Below are 12,532 nucleotides of genomic sequence, written 5' to 3' on the forward strand. Positions count from 1 at the left end.
GAAATCTGGAGGAAACCTCCAGGTTTCCACGCCAGCTGTGATGGATGCTTACAAGCGGGTGAGATGGATATCAGAGTGCAGGAGCCCAGGAACAGATCCAAGACCTGAAACACAAGGAGAGTGGAAAAGAAAGCGTTGTGAAATCTGGAGGAACCTCCAGGTTTCCACGCCAGCTGTGATGGATGCTTACAAGCGGGTGAGATGGATATCAGAGTGCAGGAGCCCAGGAACAGATCCAAGACCTGAAACACAAGGAGAGTGGAAAAGAAAGCGTTGTGAAATCTGGAGGAACCTCCAGGTTTCCACGCCAGCTGTGATGGATGCTTACAAGCGGGTGAGATGGATATCAGAGTGCAGGAGCCCAGGAACAGATCCAAGACCTGAAACACAAGGAGAGTGGAAAAAAGCGTTGTGAAATCTGGAGGAAACCTCCAGGTTTCCACGCCAGCTGTGATGGATGCTTACAAGCGGGTGAGATGGATATCAGGTGTGCAGGAGCCCAGGAACAGATCCAAGACCTGAAACACAAGGAGATTGGAAAAGAAAGCGTTGTGAAATCTGGAGGAACCTCCAGGTTTCCACGCCAGCTGTGATGGATGCTTACAAGCGGGTGAGATGGATATCAGAGTGCAGGAGCCCAGGAACAGATCCAAGACCTGAAACACAAGGAGAGTGGAAAAAAGCGTTGTGAAATCTGGAGGAAACCTCCAGGTTTCCACGCCCAGCTGTGATGGATGCTTACAAGCGGGTGAGATGGATATCAGAGTGCAGGAGCCCAGGAACAGATCCAAGACCTGAAACACAAGGAGATTGGAAAAAGCGTTGTGAAATCTGGAGGGGTGACCTCCAGGTTTCCACGCCAGCTGTGATGGATGCTTACAAGCGGGTGAGATGGATATCAGAGTGCAGGAGCCCAGGAACAGATCCAAGACCTGAAACACAAGGAGAGTGGAAAAGAAAGCGTTGTGAAATCTGGAGGAACCTCCAGGTTTCCACGCCAGCTGTGATGGATGCTTACAAGCGGGTGAGATGGATATCAGAGTGCAGGAGCCCAGGAACAGATCCAAGACCTGAAACACAAGGAGAGTGGAAAAGCGTTGTGAAATCTGGAGGAAACCTCCAGGTTTCCACGCCAACTGTGATGGATGCTTACAAGCGGGTGAGATGGATATCAGAGTGCAGGAGCCCAGGAACAGATCCAAGACCTGAAACACAAGGAGAGTGGAAAAGAAAGCGTTGTGAAATCTGGAGGAAACCTCCAGGTTTCCACGCCAGCTGTGATGGATGCTTACAAGCGGGTGAGATGGATATCAGAGTGCAGGAGCCCAGGAACAGATCCAAGACCTGAAACACAAGGAGAGTGGAAAAAAGCGTTGTGAAATCTGGAGGAACCTCCAGGTTTCCACGCCAGCTGTGATGGATGCTTACAAGCGGGTGAGATGGATATCAGAGTGCAGGAGCCCAGGAACAGATCCAAGACCTGAAACACAAGGAGATTGGAAAAAAGCGTTGTGAAATCTGGAGGAAACCTCCAGGTTTCCACGCCAGCTGTGATGGATGCTTACAAGCGGGTGAGATGGATATCAGAGTGCAGGAGCCCAGGAACAGATCCAAGACCTGAAACACAAGGAGAGTGGAAAAGAAAGCGTTGTGAAATCTGGAGGAAACCTCCAGGTTTCCACGCCAGCTGTGATGGATGCTTACAAGCGGGTGAGATGGATATCAGAGTGCAGGAGCCCAGGAACAGATCCAAGACCTGAAACACAAGGAGAAAGTGGAAATCTGGAGAACCTAGCGTTGTGAAATCTGGAGATGGATATCACCTCCAGGTTTCCACGAAATCTGGAGGAACCTCAGGTTTCCGCCAGCTGTGATGGATGCTTACAAGCGGGTGAGATGGATATCAGAGTGCAGGAGCCCAGGAACAGATCCAAGACCTGAAACACAAGGAGAGTGGAAAAAAGCGTTGTGAAATCTGGAGGAAACCTCCAGGTTTCCACGCCAGCTGTGATGGATGCTTACAAGCGGGTGAGATGTGGATATCAGAGTGCAGGAGCCCAGGAACAGATCCAAGACCTGAAACACAAGGAGAGTGGAAAAAAGCGTTGTGAAATCTGGAGGAAACTCCAGGTTTCCACGCCAGCTGTGATGGATGCTTACAAGCGGGTGAGATGGATATCAGAGTGCAGGAGCCCAGGAACAGATCCAAGACCTGAAACACAAGGAGAGTGGAAAAGAAAGCGTTGTGAAATCTGGAGGAAACCTCCAGGTTTCCACGCCAGCTGTGATGGATGCTTACAAGCGGGTGAGATGGATATCAGAGTGCAGGAGCCCAGGAACAGATCCAAGACCTGAAACACAAGGAGAAAGTGGAAAAGAAAGCGTTGTGAAATCTGGAGGAACCTCCAGGTTTCCACGCCAGCTGTGATGGATGCTTACAAGCGGGTGAGATGGATATCAGAGTGCAGGAGCCCAGGAACAGATCCAAGACCTGAAACACAAGGAGAGTGGAAAAGAAAGCGTTGTGAAATCTGGAGGAACCTCAGGTTTCCACGCCAGCTGTGATGGATGCTTACAAGCGGGTGAGATGGATATCAGAGTGCAGGAGCCCAGGAACAGATCCAAGACCTGAAACACAAGGAGAGTGGAAAGAAAGCGTTGTGAAATCTGGAGGAAACCTCCAGGTTTCCACAAGCCAGCTGTGATGGATGCTTACAAGCGGGTGAGATGGATATCAGGTGCAGGGCCAGGAACAGATCCAAGACCTGAAACACAAGGAACAGATGGAAACACAAGCGTTGGAAAGAAAGCGTTGTGAAATCTGGAGGAAACCTCCAGGTTTCCACGCCTGCTGTGATGGATGCTTACAAGCGGGTGAGATGGATATCAGTGTGCAGGAGCCCAGGAACAGATCCAAGACCTGAAACGCCGGGTTTTTTTTTTAGTTTAACTGATGAAGATTCATAAAAATGTTAAAAAAAAAAAATGCTGAGCAGGAGCTGAATAAAACTGGTCATACACTGTGCTATCTTTTCAGTCACGTCATTCAGCTTCTGCTCAAACTGCACGATTGATTCGCAGGGGTTAGAAGTTCGTAGGTAATGCTGGGCATACACTGTGCGATTTTTGGCTAATTTTGAGCCGAGTCTTTCAGTCATGCGACCGTTTTGGTGATCGGCCCGAGTTTTGCCTTCATCGTGCATCGTGTTGTATACATGGGGTAACAAGAAGCGATTAACACCTCGACCAGCTCCCGATCATCAATCGTTTGGTCATAAGAAAATCAAGCCTGTTTGAAATCCTGTCGGCCATCGTGAGGGTCACTGCAGCCTCTCACACTGCGCACGCGCAAACACAGAAATGAAGGCGAAAAGACGGAGCAGCACAGTAGTGCAGCATGTGATCTGGACACAAGCGATGAAAGCACAACTTGTAGAACTTTTGCAAGCTCTTCCGAGCCTTTTCGATGTCTCCTCACAAAATTATCACGACCACAACAACCGTGAAAATATTTGAATGGACATTGCTGCTCAATCACAGCTGCCTGATCAATATTTTTCATTAGCAATTTAGCACAGTTGATGGTGGTGGTGTGTGTGTCTGTGTGAGTGAAAGACAGAGAGGGAGAGAGAGGGACAGATTGATGCTTAGTGTGAGCACTCAGGTCGCATCAGAGCATCGGGCCGTATAGTGTGAGACCCTGCATCGTGACCTACGAACTTCTAACCCCTGCGAGTCAATCGTACAGTTTGAGCAGGCGCTGAATAACGCCACTGAAAAAATCGCACAGCGTATGCCCAAGGCTCCGCCGATGCTGATGGAAATGGACAAAACGTTAAGAAACGCAAAGCCAGAGGAACAGACTAACACACACTAATGCTGTTTTTGACTTCTATTTATGCCCTCAGTAGGCGTGACCTAACGGCCGCACTTCAAAGCACGGCTGAACTTCAAAGCACTCAGCCTTTTGACGCGTCATGTAATCTTCCTTCTAATAGCGCAACTCCTCCCACTCATTCATAATCCGACCTCCGCGTTTGCACTCGTCCTACAAGAGCTCCCAAATTTGAACATCACTGATGTTCATCGGATTCTAGTGACGACAAACCCCGTCAGCATGTTAGATAAAGGATTTAAGTTATATGCTGCATCATATATACACAACTACGAAGGTAAGAAAACGTAAATTAACCGACAAAGAAACGTTAGCTAACGTGAAATGCAAACACTACGTTACTCCGCTATGTGTTTCATTTGATGTCAATTCTCTACATTACATGTTTCCTTAAACGGTGTTTATAGTTGAGGTTTAACTAATGTCACTTTTGTTGTTAGACACTTTTATAATAGCGTTAGGTAGTTGGCTAACTAAGCAGGTAGTTAACTACCCAATGCTACTCTTGCTACGTGTAAAGTATATACGTTTAAGACGTGTTGACATGAGTAGTACAGAAATAATGCTAATGGTTCTTGTATCTTTATTCAGTGTCCAAAAAACACAGGTTGACAGGGGAGGTCGGTGTGAGAGCCCTGTGCTACAGGTCAACGAGGAAGAGTGAGGCACCACACAGACTAAGTGTAGGCAGGAAGCTGTGTAAAGTTGTTAATCCCTGTTCAGTGGGGTTCAGTTCATTTAAGCATTAGTTAAGTTCATTCCTGAAGGCCCATCAACTTGAATGTTTTCCTTGTCCCCCTGCTTTATCACACCTAATTTGACTAGTCAGATGTGTTTGGGTGATCAGAAACAAATTTACACCAAGTTAATACTGCAAATATACACAATCTAAGTTATTACAGTTATCAAGGATGGTTAAATTGTTTTAATAGGGAGAGAAGGAAACACTAAGCATTCAGGAGGGTAAGCCTGTGAGGGTCAGTAACCATAACACTGAACTATGTTCCTGTTTGGCTCTTCCATGAAGATGATGTTACATTTTAATTTTAGTTCTTTCTTCTTAGATTAAGCTTCTGGATTCATCGCCAGTGCTCCTGTGTGGCAGGTGCTGTTATGTGCAATCACACAGTGGCACTGCTCTTCAAACAACACACTACTCACAACTCAGAGTGCGGTTGTCCCCTGTGCATAGCTGCACCGAATCTGAACAACAATGGCACAAGCCACGGACAGTGGTAATTTAAATAAGGTTAAAGTTTTTGAATTAGACCATGTTTACATATGAACAGCAACACCATCCATAGTAAATGTGTCTTCTGTTAGGGTGTGAAGCCAGGACCTATCAACTCTATGATCTTCACTAAGCCGGTACCAAATAGGATGGCCCAGACTGGAGTGCAGTAATTAGATTTGTAAAATTTGGTTTCCTGTGTTACAAATGCATGTTGCTATTTGTTCATACATGCATGTGTCAGAATAGGTATTAATTTACATACAACATTACACTTTCTGAAGGCGGCTAACTCAGTCATGTACATATATACATCCCAGTCTCTAACTTATGCACCACTGTTTCACACTTTTTAGTTTAGTTGTTGTTCAGTATAATAACCTTCTTCCTTACATTATTGTCATTGATGTTTTCTTTAGGAGTGGATTCTACAGAGGCATTGTGGGTCCATTACCAGATCCCTGACCTGACAAGCCCCTTGTGGAAAGTGCCTTTGGGCTGGTGCAGGAGGGCAGTGTTCTGTCATGTCAGCAGCGGTTTTGACAACCCGGTACATCACACTACACCGTGATGCACCACCAACACCGCACTTGCCTCTGGAGGGTATGACATCAAGGAAACCCTGCTCGCTCAGACAGCCTGTGATATTTTCTCAAACCGCTGCGCTGAACAAGTTTCCAAAGAACATGCTGTGTGACACAATAAATATCCTTTAACCTGTTAACCTGTGGCTTCTGGAAGAAACTCGGGTGAGTCAGTCACTGCAAACACATTTGTATCATCAAGTGTTTGTCAAATGAAAATGATGTTTTTCTACACTTAGGATAATTTTCTATGTTGCAGTGCAGTAAAGTGCATGTTTCTTCTGTGTTCAATCATACATGTTCTAATTGTTATAAACAGAAAAAATCTTTTCTTACTTAACTGCTTGATTCTTAACTTGTTTAACTGAAACATGATGAAATGTCATAGTATTATTTTTTTTAAATGTCCTTGGCAGTGCATGTGTCCGCATTGTAACTTACTAATAAAAAGTCCTGTGTGTACTTTGGTGTGTGTTTTATGTTATTTTATTGCAAATAAATAATAGTCATTTGATTTTACAGTTACACACAATCTTATATCTCTGGCATGGCATGGCATGCCAAGGCAATATCGGGTACATGCAATTTGAAACCTGACATTCCAGAGCAAAGCATGAAGCACACAGCACGTGGTCAACGTGACTCATATGGAGACTGACAACATTACAAGGAATAAAGGAAAATTGAGGACTTAGCCACAGAAAAGACTTTTTCCTTTTTTGTTACAATAACTCGAAAAGGTCAACTATGATTTTTAAATTAATATCATAGGTGTGAGTTTAGAGTTCAGATTTTTTCTGCACATTCTTTCTTTTTGTATTTAATTATGATGGTAAATACATTTTGCAACATATCTGCCTGCACTTGCACTTGCTCTTAAAGTAGGAACAGTTCACCTTTCCAGCTGTATTTTTAATACTGATGAGTTTACTTTAATTGTTAGCCTATTGGTCAAAATGTATTGTTCTTCTGATTCATGTGTAATGCTTTTCTCAAATAATACATCCACATTTCAACACGTAAGCAGCTGTTTGTCTCAGTATTACCTGATAACATACTGAGGCCTGCTGATCACAGTATGTATGTGGGAAATAAAAGCATGTTAGGAAGAGACTAGGGCCATTTTCAGTTCGCGCCTGCTTTCTCTCCAACGCCTTGGCTCAAAGAATGTGCTGATGCTGAAGTTGACCTCGACCTTGTGAGCCAATTTTTGTTTCATGTCCCACTTCACATGCTGCAGATGCTCCTGCAGCTCAGTCTTCTCATTGTTTGCAGGGATAACCATTTCATTTGAGGAAGAGGAGCAGGAATGTGGTCAAAGACAAATGGATGTGGAGAGGAACACTGGGACTTTCTCTCTTCTCTGTTTTTTCAGTTGCTAGTTTCCCCTCAAGAGGAATGAGCTCATGTTTGTGGGCTCTGTTGCCACGTGTTGTGGTTCACTTTCTAGAATAAGGATGAGTTAGTTTCTGGTCAGACCACAGAGAAGCAGCCAGAAAGAAAACGTGCTTCCCTGTCAAGAACAAACACAAAACATTTGCATGACTTAGTGTAATTACTTGAGTACAGAGATTAGACTTAAAGTAGGATCATAATAATTTGTGATTTTTAAAAAAAATTATTGTCAAAGGGAACTTATTATGCTCATTTCCCTTTTTTAAAACAATTCCTGCATTTTACCAGAGCGGTTTTGCATGATTCACAGTTTTAAAAAATCCTTAGCTTTTGGCTGAGATGAGCATTTAGAGACATTCCATTCACCTGAAGTAATTTACAGCCAATAGTATAGCAAAACTGCCTGAACGAGGCATGATGGAGACACACTTTTGTGTTTTTTTATGCAAAATTCTGACCCTACCTTCTGAATGTTGCTCATATTGTTTTCAGTCTTCTAATTTCCAATTTTGGTGAGCCTGTGCTGTCTTAGTTGACAGGAGTGGGACCTGATGTAGTCTTCTGCTGTTGTAGACCATCTGCTACAGGATTCAATGTGTTATTCAGAGATGTCTTTCTACACACCTTGGTTGATATGAGTGGTTATTTGAGTTATTTCTGCTTTCCTATTATCTTGAAGCAGTCTCGCCATTCTCCTCTGACCTCTGACATCAACAAGGCATTTTTACTCAAGGACTGCTGCTCACTGCATATGTTCCTCTTTTTAATCCCCAGAGATGGTTGTGTGGGAAAATCCTAGCAGATCAACAGTTTCTGAAATACTCAGACCAGCCTGTCTTACACCAACAAATATGCAAAGTTTAAAGTTACCTAACTCACTTTTCTTCCCCAAAAAAGTATGTGGATCCTTTAATATAACTGGAAGAATTTCTATCCTGCTTGTTCAGAATCATTATTGCTTAGGAAAAGAAATGCACAGAGAATACTTTTGCTAAATGTAGTCTTTTCGGTGAGGTTAGGATAGCACTTCAAGTGCAGCATCATCCTGGATTTAGGTGTCAAGACTGATATGCATCTTTCTCTCCTGTGGCTTTTTACATCTGGAATCAAACAGAATTGCAACTCATGAAAAAATTGTTTCCATACAAACATGCAGACTGCCTTCAGTTTAACTCCACTCCTCAGCTTGTATAAAACCCTTTATAGTTCACTCTGTCTCCCTGCCCCAAAAAGCCACAGTACAACCAGAGATTATATATGCCAAGTAATGAGATGAAGAATAGGGACGATGGCATGTGGAGTTGATGCTGAGGAGAATTTACAACATCTGCCTTCTTTGTTGTGGCAAATGCATGAGTTGGACCAATGTTTTGGTTAATTTCATGTCTGAACCAGACATGAAGAACCCTCAGTTTCTTGTTATGAAACTGAGTGCTCTTATGGGATGAACAAGAAAATAATCTCATATATTGTAATTCAGAAAAAAATGAGAAATGAGAAAAATATATATATAAAAAAAAGCCAAAAGAAAACACCGGTCATATCTTTAGAAAGCAACATTATGCCACAGACTGTCACTGTTGTGAGTCCATCCATTAGTTTGCAAAAACTTGTTATGAAACCTCAAGCTGTGCACTTTTGCCGTGACAGTCTAGACATGTTGAATCTGGGATGTGACAAGTGAGTGTGGTTTCACTGTTTAATTGAGGCACACGCTCAAAGGCTTGCAAGTTGTCAGTTACACAAGGAGAACATAATTTATACAATGAAAGTCACATTGTATTAAATAAGACTTGAAACTAGTGACTCTGGCCACGAATTCATCAGGAAAGTGTTTCCTGAGGTTGTGGATCAAAGTCTTTGTTTTCCAGACTTCCATAGAAGAAGAATTATTTTCGAAACCAAATGAGTTCCCTCCTCACGGCCATCAGGAATACTGAAAGCTGAATTACTGGCTTCACTTTCCAAGCGTATAAAGCTACATTCATGTTTTATATGCAGTCTATGGTTCTGGCATTTATTGTTACTGTGACTGTGGAGTGTCCCTTGTGTTAACGGCACAAACTGCTGACAACAATCCATGAGCGCTCCAACCTCCTGAAAAGAATTCACTGTCAAAGTCTTGTGTTCATCTATGGTAGGTCAGCTACACAGTATTACACAGGTGGTTCTAATGTTAAAATCTTTCTCCTGAGATACAAAGTTTTGAATTATCATGTGCCATGATAACACAGATCTCACTGTGCCATATTATCCCAGTAGAGCACTTTGATCAACGACTACAGGCTTGCTTGTCGTTCCTAGAGCCTCTAAAAGTAGAATGCGAGGCAGAGCCTTCAAGTCTCAGGTTCCTTTGTAGAACCATTTACACTTTGGATTCAGGAGACAGGCGTCCCTGTATTTTTAAGGTTAGCCTTAAAGTGTTCCTTTTGAAACATCACTTAGTTATGCATCTTACATCAGTCTGTTGGAGGCCTTCCATGATGGACACAGCATTTCTTCTCCACGTGTCTATGTGCCACTGCTGCGTCATTAACAATGCCCTCTCTCTCCTGTAGTCTGTGTTTTGTTGATCGTTCTTCCTCTTTTATGTTTTTCTTTAACCTAAGAGCTTGGTTCTGCTGAATTAATCTTCCTATTAAATGGGAGTGATTTTTGGACTTCTCTCTGGTATTGTATGGCCTAGCTGATGATATAAAGCACTTTGAGGTGGGTGGTGTTATGCATTGGCTCTGTAACTGAACTAGCTAATTATTCTGTATGTAAAAATTAAAAAAAAATATAAGAGAACCAATTATTTATCTTGTATTTTTAAAGGTTTTTTTTTTTTTTTCAGAATCATTTACAAAATGACTGCATCCATACTCAATAGTTTTTCGGGTACAAAATGTTAGTTTTCATCCTTTGATTAAACTCATTGGCACAATGGGGGTGTGATATCACACCAGAAAGAGATTTGAACAGGCAAAGGTCTCCCCATGATTTTCCAGCCTATTCTATGGACTAAAATTGACTAAAATTATTATTTTAGTTTCATCAGATCTCTCCATTGTGAACTAAAACTATCAGAAAACATCTGATCTTGTGGTTAGAGACAAAAAAATATACTTGAAACATCAGTACAATAGTCTACATGTGTGTAAAAGTAGTCCCTCTTGCATACCTTCACGCTTTGATGTATCAAATAAAAAGTTAAAGTCTTACTTTCCTGCAGGATAACTGAAACCATGTTGACACGACTTCACAGCCTTTATTCAGACTGCCGGCCACGGGGGGATTTTTCATCCAATCATTTTTACATCCGTTTCACATGTGGAAACAATCATACACGTGATTACAGCTAGAAGCTGTCAGTCAAAACACCTATGTGCTGTACACCTCCACATGCCTCAGCTGTGTGATCTCTGTGAGACACACACACACACACACACACACATGTCCAACTTAACTTCCTCCCTCTCTTTTCTTTTCACCTGCTGACGTGCAGCGATTTCCTGCTTCCAATTCCCCTCCACAAATCTGCAGAAATAATTATTGATATTATTTTAGGATGAGCAGGGATGTTTTCAGTTTTGTGAGACATTAAAGGGAGAAGAGCTGTTAGAAAGTCTTTTCAGAGTGATTGGATCAATCTTTTCAACCTGCAAAATCAAACTTTTCTGATTTGTTGTTTAGAGATGCTAATTCCCCACTGGTGTATTTTTGATCACATGAATGCTACTCCGCTAACAACTGACTGTGACCGTGGAGTGCTGGAGGAGGAACTATCCCAGTATAATTTCCAGAAGCAAAGATGCCACCAAAGACGATTGTGTTAACCCTTTAAAGCCGGTCGGGCAGGCACGCTCTGTTGTGCTAACTGTTTTTAAATCCGGTAGCACTGCAACCATGTAAACTAAGCGCAATAATTTTTTTGCATATGAAACCGGAGGAGTTGTACCCATTTTATGCCATCAGCTTGTCCTAGGTCACGGTTTCCTTCCACATATAGCTTTGCAAAAACTGCATAAAAAGCGCTTGCAGCAACAAAAACATAATATTCCAGAAACACGCCTTGCCGATCCGATCAGCTGTTCATAACACCTCCTACTCCATCAGCAGCGAACTATCGTATGTCTGGCCGAAACCGGAAGTGACGTCATTTTGCGGAAATGTAATTTCTTTTACCATCAGGGGCTTATGAGCCCTATACTTGTGTTTTAAAAAGTTATGTTTGACTTTATGACTTTCTGTGTCGTTTCTGGGATGCTTAGGACTCATATTGCACTGCTGGAAATAGTTTATTTTGATGCATATGCTGTTTTTTATTTAAATTTGCATTATAATATTTATTTTCGATTTTCCTGCAGTATATGAAAATTGGTGTATTTCAAAAATAAAACTATGAAGACACTTAAAATAAATTTCCTGTGGTGGGAAACTAGTTTGTGCAACTTTTTTGTATTTACAGTTTTGAGGGATAAGCCTCTTAAATTTCTCTAACTAGAAATATATGTTAAAAAAACAAAAACGATTTTCAATTTTTTGTAGTTTATTGCACTTTTTGCAATTTATGTACTTACTATGCACTAATGCATACATATTATTAAAATTTGGGTTATAATGGTTGTATTGATGTATATCAACTTGAAATGCTCCCAAAAATGGCACTACAGCATGTAAAAATATAATATAAGCTCTGGCGGACTTGGTTCTATGGTAGGTCTTAAAGGTAATCCAGGTATCCAGGTAAGGAAATCCTATAACGTTTGTTCTCTTAAATTCAAGCCACAGAGATGTGGTGTTTAGAAACAATGCATCTCAAATGTTCTGATACTCCTGATGCATACGGGATCCCTACAGGCTTTCGAGAAGGCAGCTGTCCTTCTCTCCTGGATCGGCTGGAGCTTTCTTTAGGTGCCTTCCAGCTTTGACAAAGTCCAGCTGGAGTAACCACATTTACTCAGGGCATTCTTGATGTGATGTTCTTCTGCTTCTTTGGCCACTGTGTCTGTGGGGATGGTGTTTGCTCTCTGTTGTAGCGTCCTGATGACAACCAGTTTATGCTCCATTGGATGATGAGAGTCAAACCTTAAATACTGATCCGTGTCGTGGGTTTACGGTACACATCAGCTTTTAGATGTCCCCCATTACTGATGGAAATGTCACAATCTAAGAAGGCTAACCTGCTACTTCAGACAGTCTATCACCCTCTTCCTGTAACCATTTCCTGGGTCCTAGGGGCTCATAAGTATTTTCGTCACTGAGCAGTGACGAAATGTTCTCATGATAGTCTTGCTGGTTTAGCAAAACTGTGCACCTACCTTTGTCTGCCTAAAGGATGATAATTTGATGGGAGTGCCTTCCTCTCCTCCATGCTGATGTTGGATGCTGGGGGCTTTGCGTTGCTGAGACAGACCAAAACGTCTGCCCGTAGTTGCTCTGCTT

General features: G+C 42.3%; 1 long non-coding RNA gene across 1 annotated transcript; it reads left to right on the top strand.

The window, feature by feature from the left end:
- Nucleotides 1-5,075: 5,075 nt before the first annotated feature.
- LOC120436272 lies at nucleotides 5,076-5,661 on the top strand. Its single transcript, XR_005610290.1, has 3 exons — nucleotides 5,076-5,130; nucleotides 5,219-5,290; nucleotides 5,546-5,661. It is a non-coding gene; the product is annotated as an uncharacterized LOC120436272 (long non-coding RNA).
- Nucleotides 5,662-12,532: the final 6,871 nt, after the last annotated feature.

Source organism: Oreochromis aureus, linkage group 3 (assembly GCF_013358895.1).
Source record: "Oreochromis aureus strain Israel breed Guangdong linkage group 3, ZZ_aureus, whole genome shotgun sequence".
In the NCBI taxonomy this organism is placed as follows: domain Eukaryota; kingdom Metazoa; phylum Chordata; class Actinopteri; order Cichliformes; family Cichlidae; genus Oreochromis; species Oreochromis aureus.